General features: G+C 34.9%; 1 protein-coding gene across 1 annotated transcript in view; it reads left to right on the forward strand.

The window, feature by feature from the left end:
- Positions 1 to 5654: 5654 nt before the first annotated feature.
- The window catches only part of LOC143252237 (uncharacterized), a 73897-nt gene continuing 65977 nt past the window's right edge, over positions 5655 to 13574 (forward strand). Inside the window, exon 1 of the mRNA XM_076504072.1 lies at positions 5655 to 5780. The gene's annotated coding sequence lies outside the window, so the exon portion shown is untranslated. The remainder of the gene's footprint in view (positions 5781 to 13574) is intronic.

Consider the following 13574-nt stretch of genomic DNA (forward strand, 5'->3'; position numbering starts at 1 on the left):
TAATTACAAAACCTTTGAATCTACTTGTTATTGAAAATACCACAACTATTTAGATGTTATGTATCGAAAAACCCGGATTTTTAATCAATTGCAAACATATTAAATAACATTTTACTTCTGTGTAATTTATATATTTTTTGATGGATCTGATTTGTCTGTAAATGTACCTAAAGCAGAATTTTATGCTACCTTTTTCGAAGCCATCATGTAGTTAGAATCACCACCAAGAGAAAGAAAGAAATGTCCAAAAACGTATAAAAGTTTAACTTCAACCGGTAATGTGATAACGTCTAACTACATTCAAAGATGACGTTATGTTAGAGAGTTCGTGTCAAAAGACGAAATACAATGGAAACATGAGCAATCGAGATAAAACTTCAAAGAAACCTTATGATCGAGAGTAGGTCCTTTTTTATATTTTATTCTATTATCGCTTGGCAACAGAAAATTGCGATGAACAGGAGTTAAAAGTAAAAAAAAAGTATGCCCGGCATGGCCAGGTGGTTAAGGCACTCGACTCGTAATTTGAGGGTCGCGGCTTCAAATCTCCGTCACACCTAACATGCTTACCCATTCAGCCATAGAATGGTTATATTGTGACGGTCAATCCACTAGTTGTTGGTAAAAGAGTAGCCCAAGAGTTAGCGGTAGGTGGTGATGACTAGCTGCCTTCTCTCTAATCTTACACTGCTAAATTAGGGACGGCTTGATCAGATAGCCTTCGTGTAACTTTGCGCGAAAATTCAAAACAAACAAGTAAACAGTCTTTAATTTAATATATTCATATGTAAATGATAATTATAATTAAGTAATTAAGAAAAAATAATTTTAAAAATTATAACTTTCACCTTAAATTAATTAAACAATATATTGTTTTGCGAACTGAGTTGAATTAAAAGATAACCGAATCATTCTTTACTCTTCAACTTATGTTTAGCGGGAACCGCGCATTTCTTGGTCTGTTGTGTCGCCGATAATTAAAAGTTAATTTTAAGTACCACTCTGTTTAAATAGATGTTGTATTTCTACGTCTCAAGAGTTGATTATTCCACAAGTGTTTCATAATCTTCGCGCAAAGCAACATGTCTATGCATTACCATACTAATTTTTAGCTTATAAGCTCGGGATGAAAGGCAACTACTTAACTGCGCCCACCGCCAACTTTTATGTCTACTCCCATCTGACCAAATTATCATCCTTATAGTTTATCCACAACCTCATGGTACGGAGAACGTTTTTACATCAAGGGTCGCGAGCCACGAACTCTTGTATTCACAGACGGAACATACTAACCATTAGGACCACTCTTCAATAAAGGAAATATAAGACGTAGCATGCTGTAGCCAATTTTATGTATAATAATATCATACAGAATATACTTAAGATAGTCAACCGGTGAACACAAACTGTTTTATTAACTAAGTCTTTAGAAATGTGACATTTTTAAGCGTACGTGTTTTAGAACCAACTACTAAAATAAGTATTTTTCATTTAAATGTTTAATTGCGCTTGCGCATGTAAGTATAACATTTCTCAATGTTAATTTCTAACAAAGGGTTTTTAACAGCCCCTGTAATCTTCCTCAGTAATTCTGAAAATATAAATACTTAGTATATATTATTAAGCACGTGGAATATTCAAGAAAACAGTTCTCTTATGTAACATGTAAAAAGCATTCTTAGAATGTCTTGAAAAGTTAGAAAAATCAATTTTCATCTCGTTTTCTTTTTAAAATGTCATTTACCAGAAATTCTCGGAGTTCTTGTTTCGTCTCTTTTAATAATCTTATAAAACGCTGCGCGCGCATTACGGCTTACTGCACCATTAAACTAGACATTAGCTTCACACAACCACTCTCGTCGAGGCGAACAGTAAAACCTACTGTTATGCGCAATTTCGTGTGTATAAGTGTTTAATGCACTTCATATTCATTTCTTTCTTACGAAGAAGACACTTATAACTAACTAAACAAACGCTTTGCTTAAAAATTATATTACCAAAGAAACTATGGTCTTAAAAAATGAATAATAATAAAAGTCAGTAAGTTCCCCCTTCAGGTATTTTTAACTTCTCAAAAAATATGCGAACCATTAAAATAAAAGAAAGAATAACCTTGGAATAATGATTGTTTGTTTTGAATTTCGCGCAAAGCTACACGAGGGCTATCTGCGCTAGCCGTCCCTAATTTAGCAGTGTAAGACTAGAGGGAAGGCAGCTAGTCATCACTACCCACCGCCAACTCTTGGGCTACTCTTTTACGAAGGAATAGTGAGACTGACTGTGACATTATAACGCCCCCACGGCTAAAAGGGCGAGCATGTTTGGCGCGACGGGGATACGAACCCGCGACCCTCGGATTACGAGTCGCACGCCTTAATCCACCTGGTCATGCTGGGCCTTGGGATAATGAAAATACTGAACAGATTAGAGATTAAATTTATCTTAGTTTTCTTTCTTAAAACGTTTCACTCATAAAATTAACTTTTTACATTCACCTTACTAATATTTACACTAGCCCCTTCCCACCAAACATGCTCGTCCTTTCCGCTGCTAGGGCGTTATAATGTTTCGGTCAATCTTACTATTCGTTGGCGAAAGAGCAGCCCAAGAGTTGGCGTTGGTCAGTGACAAGGCCTGGCATGGCCAAGTGCGTAAGACGTGCGACTCGTAATCCGAGGGTCGCGGGTTCGTGCCCGCTTTGCGCTAAATATGCTCGCCCTCCCAGCCGTGGGTACGTTATAATGTGACGGTCAATCCTACTATTCTTTGGTAAAAGAGTAACCCAAGAGTTGGCGATGGGTGGTGATGACTAGCTGCCTTCCCTCTAGTCTTACACTGCTAAATTAGGGACGGCTAGCATAGATAGCCCTCGAGTAGCTTTGTGCGAAATTCCCAAACAAACAAACAAAACAAAACTGGTCAGTGACGACTACCAGCATTCCATCTAGACTTTTACTGCTGAATTAGGGACGGCTTGTGCAAATAACCTTCGAGTAGCTTTGCGCGAAATATATAACAAACCAAACTAATATTTACATTAAAGTGAGTACACTATATAGCACAAGTTACGAAAAGTTCGATTTTTTTTCTCTATACCTTAACATTATTCCGAGTTTGATTATGATCCTGTCGTGGTAAGAAAGCTAATCACACAAATTTAACTAATTTCACTGTTTAACAAATTTAAAAACGAATAAATATAAAGCAAATAATTTGTTTAATCAAAATTCACAGTTTCTGATTCGACGTATTTTTATGTTTCTTTATGTTCTTTGTGCTTGAAAATAGAAACTGACAATTCATTCCACTAGCAGATTATTCAGTCTAGTGAAGTCTTAGAAATAGTTCGAAAATAGACAAAAGTTTCTTCCCTGATTAGATATTCGAAGAATCTAATTTTGTTCTTATTAATGAGAGACATGAACACAGAGCGTTTGTGTAATGATTTATGAAATATGTGTAGTAGCTTACTTGACTAAATTCGCAATTAGGAAATCACAGCTTCATGTCATATTTAGCCCAACTTTACACTTCTTAATGCAAACGTCCGCTTGTGAGACAGCGGTATCAACGGAATTATAACGCTACAATACGTGGTTTGATTCCCGGCAGTGAACACAGCCGATAGCGCAATGTGGCTTAGGAAACAAATAAACTAAACGAAAACAAAATTCAATGTAGTTCTGCAAATCGAAAACATGTATTGCGTATAAACATTATCAACTGAAACTGGAAACAGCTCACCCAAGTTATATCATCAAACCAGAGATCTCTAGGATTCAGGTGTAATTGTTCATAATAATGAACTATTAACCAGAAGTAAAAAGAGTCGGCCATTAGCACCCGTTGCTACAAGGATTTTGTTTTTCTTTTGATCCTAACTATGAGTTTGACAGTCACTTTTATAACGTGCCAACGGCGTTGAAAGTATGGATTGTGTTTAACAGCATCAAGTATCGAACCCTAGACAGTTTGACTTGTAGCCCAACATGATAACCTCTAGACTACCTCAAGATAAACAAAATAGAATAACCTCACTCACAGCTGAAAACATTTCAGCTCATACTTTAAAAGTAAATGTAAATATTGCCGTATCCCTTTAAGTGGTAGGAAATGTGGTTTGTTTTAAATTTTGCGCAAAGCTACGCGAGGTCCATCTGCGCTAGCATTCCCTACTTTAGTGTTGTAAGACTAGAAGGAAAGCAGCTAGTCATCACCACCTACCGCCAACTGTTTGGCTACTCTTTTACCAACGAATAGTGGGACCGACTGTCACATATAACGCTCACATTGCTGAAAAGGCGAGCACGTTTGGTGTGATGTAACAGGAAAGGCAGTGAATTCCGATTGAAAGCTCTAAAGGTAGCAGGTGTTGTTTTTGATCATTTATAATGTGCTTGTGTTCTAGTAACTTTACGTATTTTCAGTCGTTTGTTTTTCATTGTCTAGCTTATAGACGTCATAACATTGTAGAGTCTGTTTTCAGTGAAAGGAATGTTAAAGAACTGTTTAACATTGTTGCCAAAGACGCCGGGCCCGGCATGGCCAGGTGGTTAAGGCACTCGACTCGTAATTCGAGGGTCGCGGGTTCGAATCCCGGTCTCACCAAACATGCTCGCTTTATCATCCGTGGGTACGTTATAATGTGACGGTCAATCCTACTATTCTTTGGTAAAAGAGTAGCCCAAGAGTTGGCGATGGGTGGTGATGACTAGCTGCTTTCCTTCTAGTTTCACACAACTAAATTACGGACGGCTAGCGCAGATAGCACTCGTGTAGCTTTGCGCGAAATTCAAAACAAAATCCTTTTTGCTGGGTTTCCCACAGTGGCACATCGGTATGACTTCAAAATTACAACACTAGAAATCAGGTTTCGATACTCGAGATGGACAGAGCACTTATAGCTCACTGTGTAAATTTGTGCTTTTTTTATTAGAATTTAACAAATGTTTTTGCGGGTGTTTTTTTTCTTTTCTGTAGTCGCTTTAAAATGATTTTCGAGCTACTTTATGGAGGTGAATTTTGTGTGTAATTTTTTTTCTTCATGTTGGTCCTTCCACTGATAATTGTAATTCTTTAGCTCGTGAAGTGATACTGATTAATGTTCATGGCTTATGCTGTGTCTGTAGGTGGGTGTTTCGGTAAGCATAGATGTCCAATATATAAGATTCACCTAAAAATCGATCTTAAAAAAAAAAAGAATGACCTTAATAAGAATAGGGTTTATCGTAAATAACTAAATCCTTATCACGTTGCAAAGTTTATTTGTAGTTGAACATAGTTAAACAAGAGCTACATAATGGGTTATCTATACTGTGCCCACCACGAGTACGAAACCCAATTCTTAACGTTATAAGTCCACAGACTTACCATTGAGCCACTGGGTTGCATTCTGGGAGGACACCTGAATCGTTTTTATGTAACAGTTTTGGCTGTTTATGTTTCAGGAAAGAAATTAACAATAATTCTCCTCATTGTAATAAAAGAATATCTTAGACATAATTCTAATTTATGCAGAATTATATCTGATACATCCTGTTTTTTTAACCTCATACAAGTTTAACATTCTTTATTAGCGACGTCAATAACCTGCGCTCTTTGCGTGCGCTTTGGAAGACCTCGCGCATTGCCCTCTCCTCTATGTTTAGTCAGTGAACCAGTTGGCAGCAATATAAATTTGTACTGGGTTCTAGGTTTTGAAATGCTTGATGTGTAAGTCGGACGGATGCTCTCTTGGGCTCATTCAGACCCTCAGAAAGGAAACCTCTGCGGATAAGAAGGTAAGGCAGAAATGAAATTGATTTCTATGTAAAATATAAGCTATGTCATTTTTAAACGAAGAAGTTCTAGGACCCACTATCTTACTTCTTTTGCAGCAATAAGTCACTTTCGTATTGCATCATATACTCGGCGAACACATAACACCGAAACGTCTTAGAAATTAACTGATACATCTTTGCAACTTAAAAGAATACCGATAATAAGTTATACTTAGATACATAACGATGACAGGGATAGGTGTTACAGTTTAATGTACAACGTGTGTAGTTACGAGCGAATTATCAGAGATGTAACATTGTGAAACACAAATCCAAAGTTAACGTTATTTGTTCAAACAATTAATTATAAAACGCCCGCCAGTCTCAAGATACTTTGTTTCATATGAGTTAGTGGAAAGTCAAGTAATTTAAAGTATATTTAATTACGTTTAATTAAATTTCATTAATCTGTAATAAAATGACTAATTCAGATGTACATAAAGTTATCAGTAAGACCGTACAACGGATAAATTGCGTTGAGTATCTTCAATCTCAGTGTTATTTCCGACTGTAAATCCAAAAATGTCTCATGAGGTTTGGCCACTTTATATTAAGCTAGAATCGAAATAATCGAGACAATAAACTAAAAATAAAAGTATTATAGATATAATAAATATTTTAACCAAATGTATTTGTTAACTTAATATCAAATAACCAAGAGAATATAATTAAAACATAAAAGTGTCAATATTTATTAGCATCTTATAAATATTTGCTATTTGTTATTTTGAAATTCACGCAAAACTACACGAGGGCTATCTGAGCTAGCTGTCCTTAATTTAGCAGTGTAAGACAAGAGGGAAGGCAGCTAGTCATCACCATCCACCGCCAACTCTTGGGATACTCTTTTACTAATGAATAGTGGGATTGACCGTAACGACGTTGTAATGCCCCCACGGCTGAAAGGGTGAGCATGTTTGGTGCGACTGGGATTCGAATCCGCGACACTCGGATTACGAGTCTTGCCGGGCCCTGTTATAAATAAAACTATTTAATTGGTATCTGGGTGTAGGTATGGTTAGGTTGATTCTGTATCGATTTTGTAAAAAAATATCATATTGTTGAAAGCTGAAAAATTAATTATTGATTATATTTAACATAAAAAAATCGGCTTGTATGTAATGTATCCCGAAACTCAAAATTAACTATGAATGTAAGAGTTTCAGCAGATTTCAAAAAATTGAAATTGACAAATCAATTGATAAATCAATTTCCAATTAGGTATAAATCCAAATATAATGGTGGATACTGCTGAAACCTAGAAGAACGGGGAAACTTAGCATTCATATAAAAACAAGTAATATTGTAGTTATCTTTGATATTTATAAAAGGCAATTTCAATAACTTTCATAGAAAACTACATCCATAATCAGATATTTAAAAATAATACAGTAAATAATGTAGCTTATTCAGTGCATTGATTAGGATTATTCAATATTACAAAATAAAATGAAAACCTATTGTGATTGAAATGCAGTGATTTGCCAGATGAGTATCGTGACTGTTACCAGTATTACCAACCGTAATCCCAATAATAACTCATGAGATTCGCCTAGCATGAGATATTGAAATTAGCCCTAGATCCATATATTAAGCTAACATTGTATATTCATTCTGATTACTAAATTCAATACAATAATTAAATAAGTGAAAAATAATAAAAACAATTATATTATATATATTAATAATTTCTTTTTATTATTTAACCAGTACCAATGAAAATAAGTTTAAGGGCCAACTCATGTTTCTCTTCTTATTTCGAAAATAGTGAGAAAAAAAATGTTCGGTGGTAAAAACAAAAGAGTTTTCGGAAGTAGAAATCTTGAGAAAATAAAACTTAAAGTTATTAATTTGAAATAACGTTGTCTTAACATTAATTAAAGTTTTTCCTTTAATTTATAAAATTATGCAAAACTTGTACTTATTTTATTTTTCACGCTGAGTTTTAGTGACAATATAAATAAACTGAAGAACTCTGATGTAGTCTTAGTTTCAATATTGAAATAGGACTTAAGGCCCGGCATGGCCAAGCGTGTTAATGCGTGCGACTCATAATCTGAGGGTCGCTGGTTCGGATCCTGGTCACATCAAACATTCTCGCCTTTTCAGTCATTGGGGCGTTATAAAATGACGGTCAATCACACTATTCGTTGGTAAAAGAGTAGCCCAAGAGTTGGCGGTGGGTGGTGATGACTAGCTGCCTTCCCTCTAGTCTTACACTGCTAAATTAGGGACGGCTAACACAGATAGCCCTCGAGTAGCTTTGTGCGAAATTCCAAAACAAACAAACAAATAGGACTTAAACTGTCGCTTGACTGTAGAGAAAAACTGGGTCCAAACATGATATTCATTTATTCTTTGTTGATCGATGTATTTTCCCCAAACGTCCTCTTTTATTTTTGTAAAAGTTATTTTTAAGGCTAGAGGAGTACAACGTTTCTTCTGGCTGTAACAAGTGTAGATGTCGCACTAGTTTCTTTTATAGGTGGCGTTACGACCTTGAGTAGAGTTCTCGTTCTTGGAAACTAATGTTCAATATATTATGGCAATCGCAAGAAACTGGGTACAACTGCAAAGAACATATTATACAAAGGGACGTGCTGCCTTGATTTAAGAGATTTGCAGAAATGGAAAGAACCAGTCTTTACGACAGTCTTATGAGGTTTAACACACAGTAGGAGTTGTGCGGGAATAGAGAGAACCAGTCTCTATCACAGTCACATGAAGTTTCATACATATATTTACAAATAAAAAGCAAACTAAACCGTAAGAAGCATATAATGTCTTTCTTCGTAAGAATTATAGAAGTGAATTATAAAACATATACATTAAACCATAAAAGTAAACATAGGTGTAATTTTCCATAGATTTAGACAACTGAGATTTATTATTTTTGATAATAATATTATAATATTATAATAGTATCTTTGTTAAAATTTATTGATAACATTATTTTGTTAGAATATTTCAGTAGCTTTAAGAAACAATTTATACCAGTTTCCGAGAAGATTGTTTTTGTTTTTTTTTAATTTCGCGCAAAGCTGCACGAGGGCTATCTGTGCTAGCCGTCCCTAATTTAGTAGTGTGAGACTAGAGGGAAGACAGCTAGTCATCACTACCCACCGCCAAATCTTCGACTATTCTTTTACCAACGAATAGTGGGATTGACGGTCACATTATAACGCCCCCACGGCTGAAAGGACCAGCATGTTTGTTGCGACGTGGATTCGAACGCGTAACCCTCGGATTACGAGTCGAACTCTTTCACCCACCTGGCCATGTCGGACCGTTTTCAAGAAGAAGAAAGATTGTTTAAAGTGAAATTCCTGTTTAAATCGTATGAGAAAGACTGTTTAGATCGTATGAGAAAGACTGTTTTAAATGGAATTCCTGTTTAGATTGTACGTGTGTATAAGTGTGAATTATGTATCACATTAAAAAACCCACTCTATTTTAACTCCGTTTATTTAAAGGTTTTTATCTCTTTGCTAAGTGGCTACATTAGTCAAAATTTCAGTGTTAAGTCCTGTTCTGGTGATCAATGTTTTTAAAATTTTTGTTATATTTTAATTTGTTTTATGTTTACATTTGTCTTCGAAAATCTTTAGAAACATATATGGAAAAAAATTTCCGTTTTTTATTATAGCTCAAGAAACATTGCACTCTGATCAATTATTTCTTGTGTAGAAAATGTGGTTGTTATGCTGAGTTGTAGGACAAATACGGTTTTTGAGTGTTTGTCTGAGGACTTTTATTCAGTTGTGATTAGTAAAATTAAATTGTTGTATTATTTTGAGGTTTGTTATCAACGTACAAAATCATGTGTTAGTTTTACTTTGTGTTATACCTCAGCCATATGTTTCGAAAATATTTTCAATGCTCTGTTTTGGGGAAACATTTTGTAAAAGAAATGTTTGTTTTAACACAATGTGCTACATAGTAGACTATCTGTCCACCACAGGGAATCGATCCCCGGATTTTAGCTTTATAGGTTTATAAACTTACACTAGAGTGAATAAATTTGATGTGATCTGTTGCACGTGAAATACTGCTGGTTTTATATACATGACACATTGGTTTTGTTGATTGTTATTGATTTACTTGTTTCTAGGAATTTTAAACTTCCGTCACCATTTTGGTGTGTTCGTAAACTGTTCACTCAGGTTGTAACTCTATGTTGGAGATGATGGAAGTTTTATTTATTTATCTAATGAAGTTTTCTGAACGTTAGTTTGGATGCAAGAAACAAAACACAACAACAACACAAAACAACAACTTATTTTGTTTCTTAAAATGAGAAAACTGTTTGATATGATAACCTTTAATTCTGTGTAGATGCTTTTGAAACTGACACTAGGTACTTTAAGCTTTAAAATCTGCTACACCCCCTCAAATAAGCGTAAAGAATGTCGTCACCGATGTCTTCTTTTATAGGAATGTCATAGAGAGTTGAAAGCAATGAACAGGAACCCCTAACTGTGTTGTTGTTGCTTCGTGTGTTTGTTTCATATTTTCTCGTACTGCTACACAAGAGTTATCTGCTCATAATTTTGAACTGATAGACTAGAATAAATATAATTAGTTAATAACACCCACAGTCAGCTCTTGATCTGTTCCTCTTTGATCGACAGTAATAGATATAATTAGTTAATAACACCCACAGTCAGCTCTTGATCTGTTCTTCTCAAATCGACAGTAATAAATATAATTAGTTAATAACACCCACAGTCAGCTTTTGATCTGTTCTTCTCTGATCGACAGTAGTAAAATATAACTAGTTAATAACACCCACAGTTAGCTCTTGATCTGTTCTTCTCTGATCGACAGTATTAGATATAATTAGTTAATAACACCCACAGTCAGCTCTTGATCTGTTCTTCTCTGATCGACAGTAATAAATATAACTAGTTAATAACACTCACAGTCAGCTCTTGATCTGTTCCTCTTTGATCGACAGTAATAAATATAATTAGTTAATAACACCCACAGTCAGCTCTTGATCTATTCTTCTCTGATCGACAGTAATAAATAGAATTTGTTAATAACACCCACAGTCAGCTCTTGATATGTTCTTCTCTGATCGACAGTAAGATTTGACTTTATAACGCTTCCACGACTCCAAAGTTAGAGAGATTTCTTTTTCTCTCGCGCGGCAATTAGACGAGAGCATGTAACATTCGAATTCACAGTTCGGTAATTTTAATATCAGGCTACACTCGGTTCTGTATCTTAACATATAATATTTTATTAGATTAATGGGCTTCTTAAAAATAAATGTAAGACATATAGTCTGGGCGATGTTTTATCACTTTATTAGCTGGTCAAAGTTATGTTTCTGTCGCAAAGTAATAAAAATACTGTAAGGCCTTAGAATAAAATGTGTCCATTAAGTCCATAAGGTGGGTTTTTAGTAGCGATGTGAGTGGGTTTCAATCCAGTCTATAATAGTTTCAGCAAGGTGTTTTCTTCTTCTATCAGTTATTTCGTCTTCTGTCTTTATACTCTTTGTTCAGTTTGTGATGTTATTACTGTGGGCAGATATGTCGTGTACAGATGTTCTTGTATTTCATAGTTATTAAAACCTTATTCAAAAATAAGTTTCTTTTATAGGATTATTTTATAACTAGACCCTTTGCTGCTCTCGTTAAATACGAAGACTTCTTTTTTAACCTAGTCTTTCACTTGATGTTGTATAAAAAATATCCTTTATTCTGTGATTGCTAAAGTTTATAAAAGTCCAGCTTTTCTGAAACGTACTTACATTTATATCTCTCTTGTTAGTACACCATAATTACAATTTCCTGAAATATAGACATTTCTTCTATTTTTATAATTGATTTTAACTCATTAAGCCATATAAGCGAGACCCGATTATCGCTTCTTTGAGTTTAGCTTTGTTGTATTCGTTTCTTCAAGCGCTTTTGTTTTTCGTACTGATGTATGAGTCTTGTGATAAACCTTTTTAAAGTGTTGAGCTGTGGTAAAGAATACACTCTGAGTTGAAAATCAACTCTCCTTGTATCATTAGGCTTAATTTCTATGTAGTGTTTATTTGTGTTTTGTGGCATTATTTCTCGGTTAATACACATATATAGAGAGCATGGATTTAAAGATGCGATTGAATTCATCAAAAAAACGTACTCGAGTTACAAACTTAAAATATAAAATTGGACAACGTTTTTATAGGAGTTACGTTTACTTCACTTGATTATCCCAAAATGTCTGTTTAACTTAAGGGGACTGTAACTGTTCGGGGCCTATCCAGTCTAATTTACCACCCCTCCCACCATATTCAGAAGTTTCCCTCTGGTGAGGAGACAAACAGTTAAACATCTGGAGAACCAATAGAAACACGCGTCACTAAGCGATGAAGAATAAACACATTCGTTTCGACCAATTAGAAGCCACTAAATGATGCTAGTAAGACTTGCTTACAAATTAACGTTAAGGGCTAGCAAACACATCACCAATGTTTTTAGAAAAAGAAACCACTTCATCATAGTTTATAGGAGATAATTAAAATAGCAAATTTTAATATTTTCTACAGAAAATGTCGACTTTGTATAAAGAAAAATAACTGAGTAAGGTCTTCTTACAGCCTTTTGAAGCGTCATGAATATGCATTCAGTTGTTATAACGCACAATCGTAAAAAACTACAAGAATGACATCCAACAAAAATAATTGAATACCTTAATAATGAACATCTTATTAACGATCATATGTGTCATTATGTACCTCGTGATTAATTTGTTTTAAAACTTCTGCCCTCATGGGCAACTGCTTTGTTTGTTGAAAGGACAAGTTGGGTGAAAACAGATTTCAATGATTTCCACGTCATTGTCATTTATTGTTTAAAGAAGTATTTCAACGTTTGATGATTAGCGACAGAGGGTGGGTGATGTAATGAAGAGAAAATAAGTTACTGAACGTATACAACAGTGAGAGAAAAGGTTACGTAACACGTTTTGTTAGACAATATTTCAGACCCTTTCCACGTTATCGTAAAACGTTAAAGTTATAAGATAATTTTCTTTAAGTGTAACACGATAATATTATTCAAGGAATTTCCCATGTTCTCTTTCAAAATATTTTAGAGAAATTGAAATGCATAACATATTTTCTAGATTTATATTTGTCGAGATGTGAACTCGTTTGTTAAGAAAAATATTTGTGTAAAATATTGATTGTTTTAATATTGGTTATTTTTATTTGTTTTTTTATTCGTCACACTGAATCTGTATATTTATATAAGATTTAATTGTGTTTCTTTGCTGGTAAGCACAAAGCTACACAATAAATTATCTGTGCTTTGCCAATTAGAACCTTGAGTCCGTAGATTTACAGCTAGCCTGGCATGGCCAAGCGTGTTAAGACGCGAGGGTCACGGGTTCGAATCCCAGTCACACAAAACATGCTCGCGCTTCCAGCCGTGGGGGCGCTATAATGTGACGGTCAATCCTACTGTTCTTTGGTAAAAGAGTAGCCCAAGAGTTGGCGGTGGGTGGTGATGACTAGCTGCCTTCCCTCTCGTCTTACATTGCTAAATTAGGGACGGCTAGCGCAGAGAGCCCTCGAGTAGCTTTGTGCGAAATTCAAAACAAACAAACAAACAAGACTTACAGCTGAGCCACTAGGGAGTGGCATAAGGCTTGAAGAATGAATTATAAATATAATTGTTTTCGTAATATAAGATATAGTTGTTTTTCAAACACACAAGAAGTCCAGGAGTAATTCCTTACCATTTATCTTGTGGG

This window comes from Tachypleus tridentatus, chromosome 6 (genome assembly GCF_004210375.1).
Source record: "Tachypleus tridentatus isolate NWPU-2018 chromosome 6, ASM421037v1, whole genome shotgun sequence".
Lineage (NCBI taxonomy): Eukaryota > Metazoa > Arthropoda > Merostomata > Xiphosura > Limulidae > Tachypleus > Tachypleus tridentatus.